We start from the raw sequence: 7,294 nt of genomic DNA on the forward strand, positions 1-7,294 counted from the left end.
CTCATCGGCTATGACGGTTGCTGGCCGGTCTCCTGCAGTTTGTAATATTTGTTCTTCCTATCGAGGACACACAGTTTTTAGGCAGACGCTGAGCCCCTCCTTCCGTTTTCTCCTGTAAAATTCCACTCTTCCATCACATGTGAGCTCCACGCATCGCTGGAGTTCAAGTAAAGCGGAACAGTGTTAACGGTTGAAGTCTGTTTTTCAGGTGATATTGAACAAGAGCATCCTCTGAGGTTAAACTGGTTGCATGTTTGGTTCAGTTCTTACGTGGAAATGCATAAATGGATGTTGACTGCACATCGCAGTGACCTTTCGCGATGCCCGCAGACTACCTTGGAGAGGACATGTCGGTAAATATTTATGGCTTGTTGATTCCATAGAAGGTCGTGACATGGAGCTCTGCTTCATCTTGTAGACAAATAAGTACCTCCTCCCCAGAGCCCAAGAGCAGATTTATATTGGAGTGCATCCTGCTTTAGCTACAAATGGGGTGAATGCTTTGCGCAAGCCAAAAATAATCCCAAAGTACCTCATTCATTTTGAGGAAAATACTGAACTAGTATGAACATCATATTTATGGAAAGTTCAGTGGTAGAAGTATGCCAAATACTAAGAAAGTCATGTCAAGTTTTCTAAGATTTTTACTGAAATTAGAGATGCACCGATATAAAAAATTTCCACAGATAGACGATTATTCAGACTGATACATAATATAAACTTCCATTAAAGGGATACTCCAGCCAAATATATCACATTCCCCAATTATTGTCTCACCATTGGGAGTTATTTTAGTAAATTACCTTGCTTTTCCAAGCTTATAATAAGAGAAACAGGGAACAACTTCTGGCTTTAAAGCTCAAAAAGTGCATTCATCCTTCACAAAGGTAATTCACACGGCTCCTCTTTAAAAAAAAGTTGCCATGCAGCACCAGCATTTTCATAATTTCACAAAAATGTTATGCCTTCCAGAAAATGTTCTTCTTTTAATATACAAATATATCAAATGAAAGAACAGACGCTCTGCTTTCATTAGTTCTGTTTTTATCACCTCTCAAATATAAGTTTCTTCAAAAACACCAATTTTTGAGCAAAAAGCTGAGATAATTAAATTTTTGTGAAGGATTTTTAATAGAGATCAGATTCAGAGCGATCTTCAAAAATACACAGACATGCAGCTGCTTGCCATAGGGCGATACTTCCGGGTTTTATAAGTTACCTGGTGGATAATAGCGGTATTGCAGAAAGCTGGATATACTCTACATTAGCAGAGATGCGTTTTCTCTTAATTGACGAGATAACTCGTCAATGGTGGCGAAAGAGTTAATAAAGGTCTTATGCTGGTAATCGATGCGATTTAAAAAAAAAATTCCAAGATGGCGGCTAGTTTAAAATATGGATATTTTTCTTACAGTATCACATCGATTACCAGCAGAAGACCTTTATTAACACATTGGAGCCGTTTGGATTACTTATGTGAAGGATGAATGCACTTTTTTGGGCTTTAAAGTCAGAAGTTGTTCCCTGATTTCTGTTTTCTCCCATTAAAATCTTGGAAGAGGAAGGAAATTTACTCAAATAACTCCAAATGTGCTCGTCTGAAAAATGATGGACTTATGTATCTTGGATTGCTTGAGGGTGAGTAAATCATGGGGTAATTTTGATATTTGGCTGGAGTATCGCTTACACTAAATTCTGAAGATTACATTTTCTGAATGTTGTTTATTTAAATAATGACCACTTTAAACTAATAATGTTTCTTTATATTTTCTATACACAGAGCTCAAATTTATTGCATTTTCCTTTTTTCTTCTGATTGAGAGGATCAGGCACGTGCACACATAGACATCAAAGGGGGCTTGAGCACCTGCACTTTTTATTCCTGGAGAGAAAGTGCCCTTTTTTTCTGGGGTGCTTTAAAAAAAAAATAATAATATGATCTTTATTCATATAACAACTGATGTCTGTTTGTTTCTTGTGTTTTTTACTTGTTGCTTATTTAATTTAACATGAATTTATTCAGAAATCATTTAAATGAGATTTAAACTCTTATATAAAGAAAAATAGCGCTATTTGTGGCACACAAACGGTTAACAGATGAGTCCCGCCTCCAAAATTCAAATCGCTAATATGATTGGCTTTACCTTTCCTTAGTCCCACCTCTCTAACTTACTTCGCTTTATGATTGGTTTGTCTAAACTCGTGCTGCATCATTCGCGCTTCAAGTGCCAAATCTCAGCCTGAACGAGACGCGATCATGTGCATGATTATGCAGGCAGGCTATCGGTAAGTGTGTGAGGAAGAAAGCATTCTTATATTAACAGTTTTATGCAATATGGGACACGTTTTTACACATACCGATTCAGGGACATTGTTTTCCACAGCAATCCCATATTAACCTGAAGAGTTGCAAACTTGTAACAGTGTAGTGTATGCAGTTTAAACAGACTGCTCATAAAATAATAAAGCACAAACAATAAAATAATTGCTAACTGCAGTAGTAAGCTTTTTTGTTTGCGTTTTTTTGTAATGGCTGTTAAATAAATATAATGTGTTATACTGGAGTGCTGGAGGAGATTGGGAAGAAATCGTCTCGGTTACGTATGTAACCCTCGTTCCCTGAAGGAAGGGAACGGAGACGTCACGTCGTGACCGACGAATTGGGAACCGCTTCGCGGGTGACCTATCTACTTCGAGAACTATCAAAAACGCCAATGAACTTGGCATGCAGGTATTTGCATAATGCCGGCGCCGCCCCGCCAGGTGCGTATATAAGGCACAGGTGCATAATACCAAATCAGCCATATCATTGCTGAGAAGCCGAGCAACAGTGCCCGGCCTGAACAGCAATGGAACAGCAAACTGTGGCGACGGGACGTGACGTCTCCGTTCCCTTCCTTCAGGGAACGAGGGTTACATACGTAACCGAGACGTTCCCTTTCAGTCGGTCACTACGACGTCACGTCGTGACCGACGAATTGGGAATCCCTACCAAAACGCCACTGCAGCTGAACCCTTCCAGTGCCTGCAAAAACCCTCCGCCCTCCACATAAGGGGCGGAACCTAAGGCGAAATGCAGAAGGCCGGTCACTACCTGTTCCTTAACCCACGATAGTGAAGCAGCGAACTGGGAGAAGCGTCTAAACTGAGCGGAGCTAGAACACTGCGGAAGCCATCCCCTAAGAAGGTTAAATGGATGACATAAAAATATATGAAACAACCGACAGGTTGCTCAAATAAAGTCTCTGAACAATACATGGTATGTTGAGAGATGCAGAGCAGGCTCTGCTAAGGAAAAACGTGGAGGATTAGAACCCCACGGACTATACACACAAATGAACCCCACGTAGGGGACAAATGTGGACGCCTAGCCTACACAGGTTTACAGAGAATACATCAGTGATAGGTTGACAGCGGATGCTCCGCAACACCAGCTATCAGGGCGGTGGAGGAGAGGCAAAAACAGTTTTTTAGACGTTTTTGCCCCGATGGCCTTCCATAATGGTGCAAATGTGCAGCACCAAAATAGAGGCTCCAAGCCGACACACGAGCCGACCCTCGGCATTCTTAACTAGTTAGTAGAAAGAACCCGAGTGGAAACCGGTTCGACACGAACACTATAGAATCTTGTGAACGTATTAGGTGTCGCCCAGCCTGCAGCTCTACAAATATCTGTTAGCGAGGAACCGCGAGCCAGTGCCCAAGATGATGCCACACTGCGAGTAGAGTGGGCACGTAAATTAAATGGACAAGGCACATTCTGCTTTTGATATGCAAGGGCTATAGTATCCACAATCCAATGGGACATCCTCTGCTTGGTGACAGCTTTTCCTTTCTGCTGACCACCGTAACAAACAAAGAGCTGATCTGAGGTCCTAAAACTTTGCGTCCTGTCTATATACACACGTAGTGCACGAACAGGACATAACAAAGCCATGGCTGGTTCTGCCTCCTCCAAAGGCAGTGCTTGGAGATTCACCACTTGATCTCTAAAAGGAGTGGTGGGAACTTTGGGCACAAAGCCGGGCCGGGGTCTCAGTGTTACGCTGGATGCAGCCGGCCCGAACTGAAGGCACGATTCATCGACCGAAAATGCATGAATATCCCCTATCCTCTTAACAGAAGCCAAAGCAAGGAGAGTTAAAGTTTTCATTGTAAGAAACTTAACACTCACACTATGCAGAGGCTCGAATGGGGCTTCCTGGAGTGATTTCAGCACCAAGGACAGGTCCCAAGGAGGAATAGAGGGGGGACGCGAAGGATTCAGTCTTCGAGCGCCTCTGAGAAATCTAATGACTAGGTCGTGCTGACCCACTGTTCTACCGTTTACGGGTGAATGGTGAGCTGATATCGCAGCGATATCGACTTTAATAGTGGATGGTGACAGCCTATTCTCCAAGCGACGCTGGAGATATAAAAGCACAACACTAATCGGGCATTCTCGGGGGTTTTCACTTCGGGAAGAACACCAGTCGACAAACAGGTTCCATTTAAGCGCGTAAGCCTGTCTCGTGGACGGCGCTCGCGCAGCAGCAATAGTGTTAGATACCTCTTGCGGTAAATCACTCATATCCTCCGTGCCCCGTCCAGAGACCACACATGGAGGTTCCACAGGTCGGGGCGCGGGTGCCATAATGTGCCCTCTTGTTGAGAAAGAAGGTCCTTCCTCAGGGGAATCTTCCACGGAGGGGCTGTCGCGAGGAGAGAGAGTTCTGGAAACCAGCTCCTGGTTGTCCAATACGGTGCCACCAACAGCACGCTCTCCTCGTCCTCCCGGATTTTGCATAAGGTTTGCGCAATGAGGCTCACCGGAGGGAACGCGTATTTGCGCATGTTTCGCGGCCAGCTGTGTGCCAATGCATCCACGCCGAGCGAGTCGTCGGCTAGTGAATAGAACAGGCGACAATGGGTCGTCTCTGGGGAAGCAAACAGATCTATCTGCGCTTTGCCGAAACGTCTCCAAATTTGCTGAACCGCAATGGGGTGGAGTCGCCATTCGCCGGGACGCGCAGCCCGAGAGAGCGCATCCGCCTCTACATTGAGCGTGCCCGGGATGTAAATGGCACGAAGAGACCTCAAATTCTTCTGACTCCAAGTGAGGAGGTGACGGGCGAGATGCGACAGGTGACGCGAGCGTAAACCGCCTTGACGATTGATGTACGCCACGGTCGCAGTGTTGTCTGTACGAACTAATACATCTTTGCCCCGTAACTCGTTGCTGAAACGGACGAGCGCAAGATATACAGCCCACATTTCCCGGCAGTTTATGTGCCAATGCAGCTGGGGTGTCGTCCAGACCCCCGAAGCCGCAAGCCCATCGTACGTGGCCCCCCACCCCGTGTCTGACGCATCTGTGCATACTATCGCGTGCCTGGAGACCTGTCTCAGAGGCACACCGGCTCGGAGAAACGCACGGTCTGACCACGGAGTGAAAGTGCGACGACACGCAGGTGTAATGATAACACGGTGAATGCCGCGCAACCACGCTCTCCTCGGGACTCGATCGTGAAGCCAACGCTGAAGCGGTCGCATATGAAGCAGTCCGAGCGGAGTTACAGCTGCGGCTGCTGCCATATGCCCCAAAAGCTTCTGAAATTGTTTCAGCGGGACCGCGCTCTTGCTCTTGAATGTATTCAGGCAAGTCAGAATCGACTGTACACGCGCTTCTGTTAGACGAGCTGTCAAATCGATCGAGTCCAGTTCCATACCGAGAAAAGAGATTCTCTGCACGGGGCAAAGCTTGCTCTTTTCCCAGTTGACCCGAAGACCCAAACGAGCGAGGTGTTTTAAAGTTAAATCTCTGTGATAGCACAGCGTCTGACGTGTTTGAGCTATTATTAGCCAATCGTCCAGATACGCGAGAATGCGCACACCTCTCTCTCTCAGGGGTTGTAAAGCCCCCTCCACTACTTTGGTGAATACACGGGGCGACAGAGAGAGCCCGAATGGGAGGACTTTGTACTGGTATGCTCGCCCCTCGAACGCAAAGCGGAGAAACGGCCTGTGTCGGGGGAGAATCGATACGTGAAAGTACGCGTCCTTCAGGTCGATAGATGCGAACCAATCGTTTGGACGAATGCATGGAAATATGCGTTTGGGCGTCAGCATTTTGAACGGCATTCTGTGAAGTGCACGGTTCAGCGAACGCAGGTCCAGGATCGGTCGCAAGCCGCCGCTTTTCTTGGGTACAATAAAGTAAGGGCTGTAAAACCCCGACCTCATCTCGGCTGGAGGGACCGGCTGAATCGCGTCTTTCGCCAATAAGACAGCGATCTCCGCACGGAGGACGTGCGCATCGGCAGCTCTCACCGTAGTGAAACGAACGCCGGAGAATTTGGGGGGACGCCGGGCAAATTGGATCGCATAGCCGAGACGAATCGTGCGTAAAAGCCAACGCGACGGGCTGGGAAGCTGTTCCCACGCCCCCAGATACCGTGCGAGAGGGACTAAAGGCACGATCGGTGTACCCGCGGCGGGCGCAACGGAGGTGATCGCCGGTGTGTGCGTAACGGCCGCACCGACAGCAGTGTTGTGTGTGATAACACTCACCTGAGTCCGTTGCTGGGTGGTTGAGTAAGGGAGGCTCTGCTGAAGACACCTCACACCACTCGATGCACCCTCTGGCGAAGGAGGAGGGAGACGATGGGTTATGAGCCCGTAGCTGTCTCCTACCGGCTGAGAGCGCGGTGGGGTTATGAGCCCGTGCGTCGCTCTCGTTCTCCTCTGATGAGTCGGAGAACGAGGGGGGTTATGAGCCCTCTCGTATCTCCGGAGCTCATCTGAAGACCTAGAGATGGAAGTGGAATTCGCTCTTTTTGTGGATTTGTGGGTGCCGACTGAAAAGTCGGCGGAACAGAAAAATGAAACAAAAGATTCCCCAACCGGCCCTCCTCCGGTGGGGGGAGTGGTGCCTTCACCATCTCCCGAAGAGCGATCCCCTCCATCTCTAGGTCGCCCGTCTCAGGGCCGCTTTGATCTTCTTTTACCACCCTTTGCAGCGGGCTGAGCGGGCGGGGCGGGCTGCTGACGACCGGTTCCTCGCTTCTTAGAAGAGCCCCGGGGAGGAACGGAGGCGGCCGCCGCAGGACGCCCTCGGCGAGGAGCAGGCTGAGGCGCCGACGTGGATGGGGCAGGCGCAGGACGCTTCCGACGTGGCATGATCTGAGCGATGGCCTCAGTCTGCTTCTTGGCCGCGGAGAATTGCTGGGCAAACTCCTCGACCGTCTCGCCGAACAGGCCGGTCTGGGAAACCGGAGCATTCAGGAGCCGGGTTTTATCAGCGTCCTTCATGTCC

This window comes from Misgurnus anguillicaudatus, chromosome 8 (genome assembly GCF_027580225.2).
Source record: "Misgurnus anguillicaudatus chromosome 8, ASM2758022v2, whole genome shotgun sequence".
NCBI classification, from domain to species: domain Eukaryota; kingdom Metazoa; phylum Chordata; class Actinopteri; order Cypriniformes; family Cobitidae; genus Misgurnus; species Misgurnus anguillicaudatus.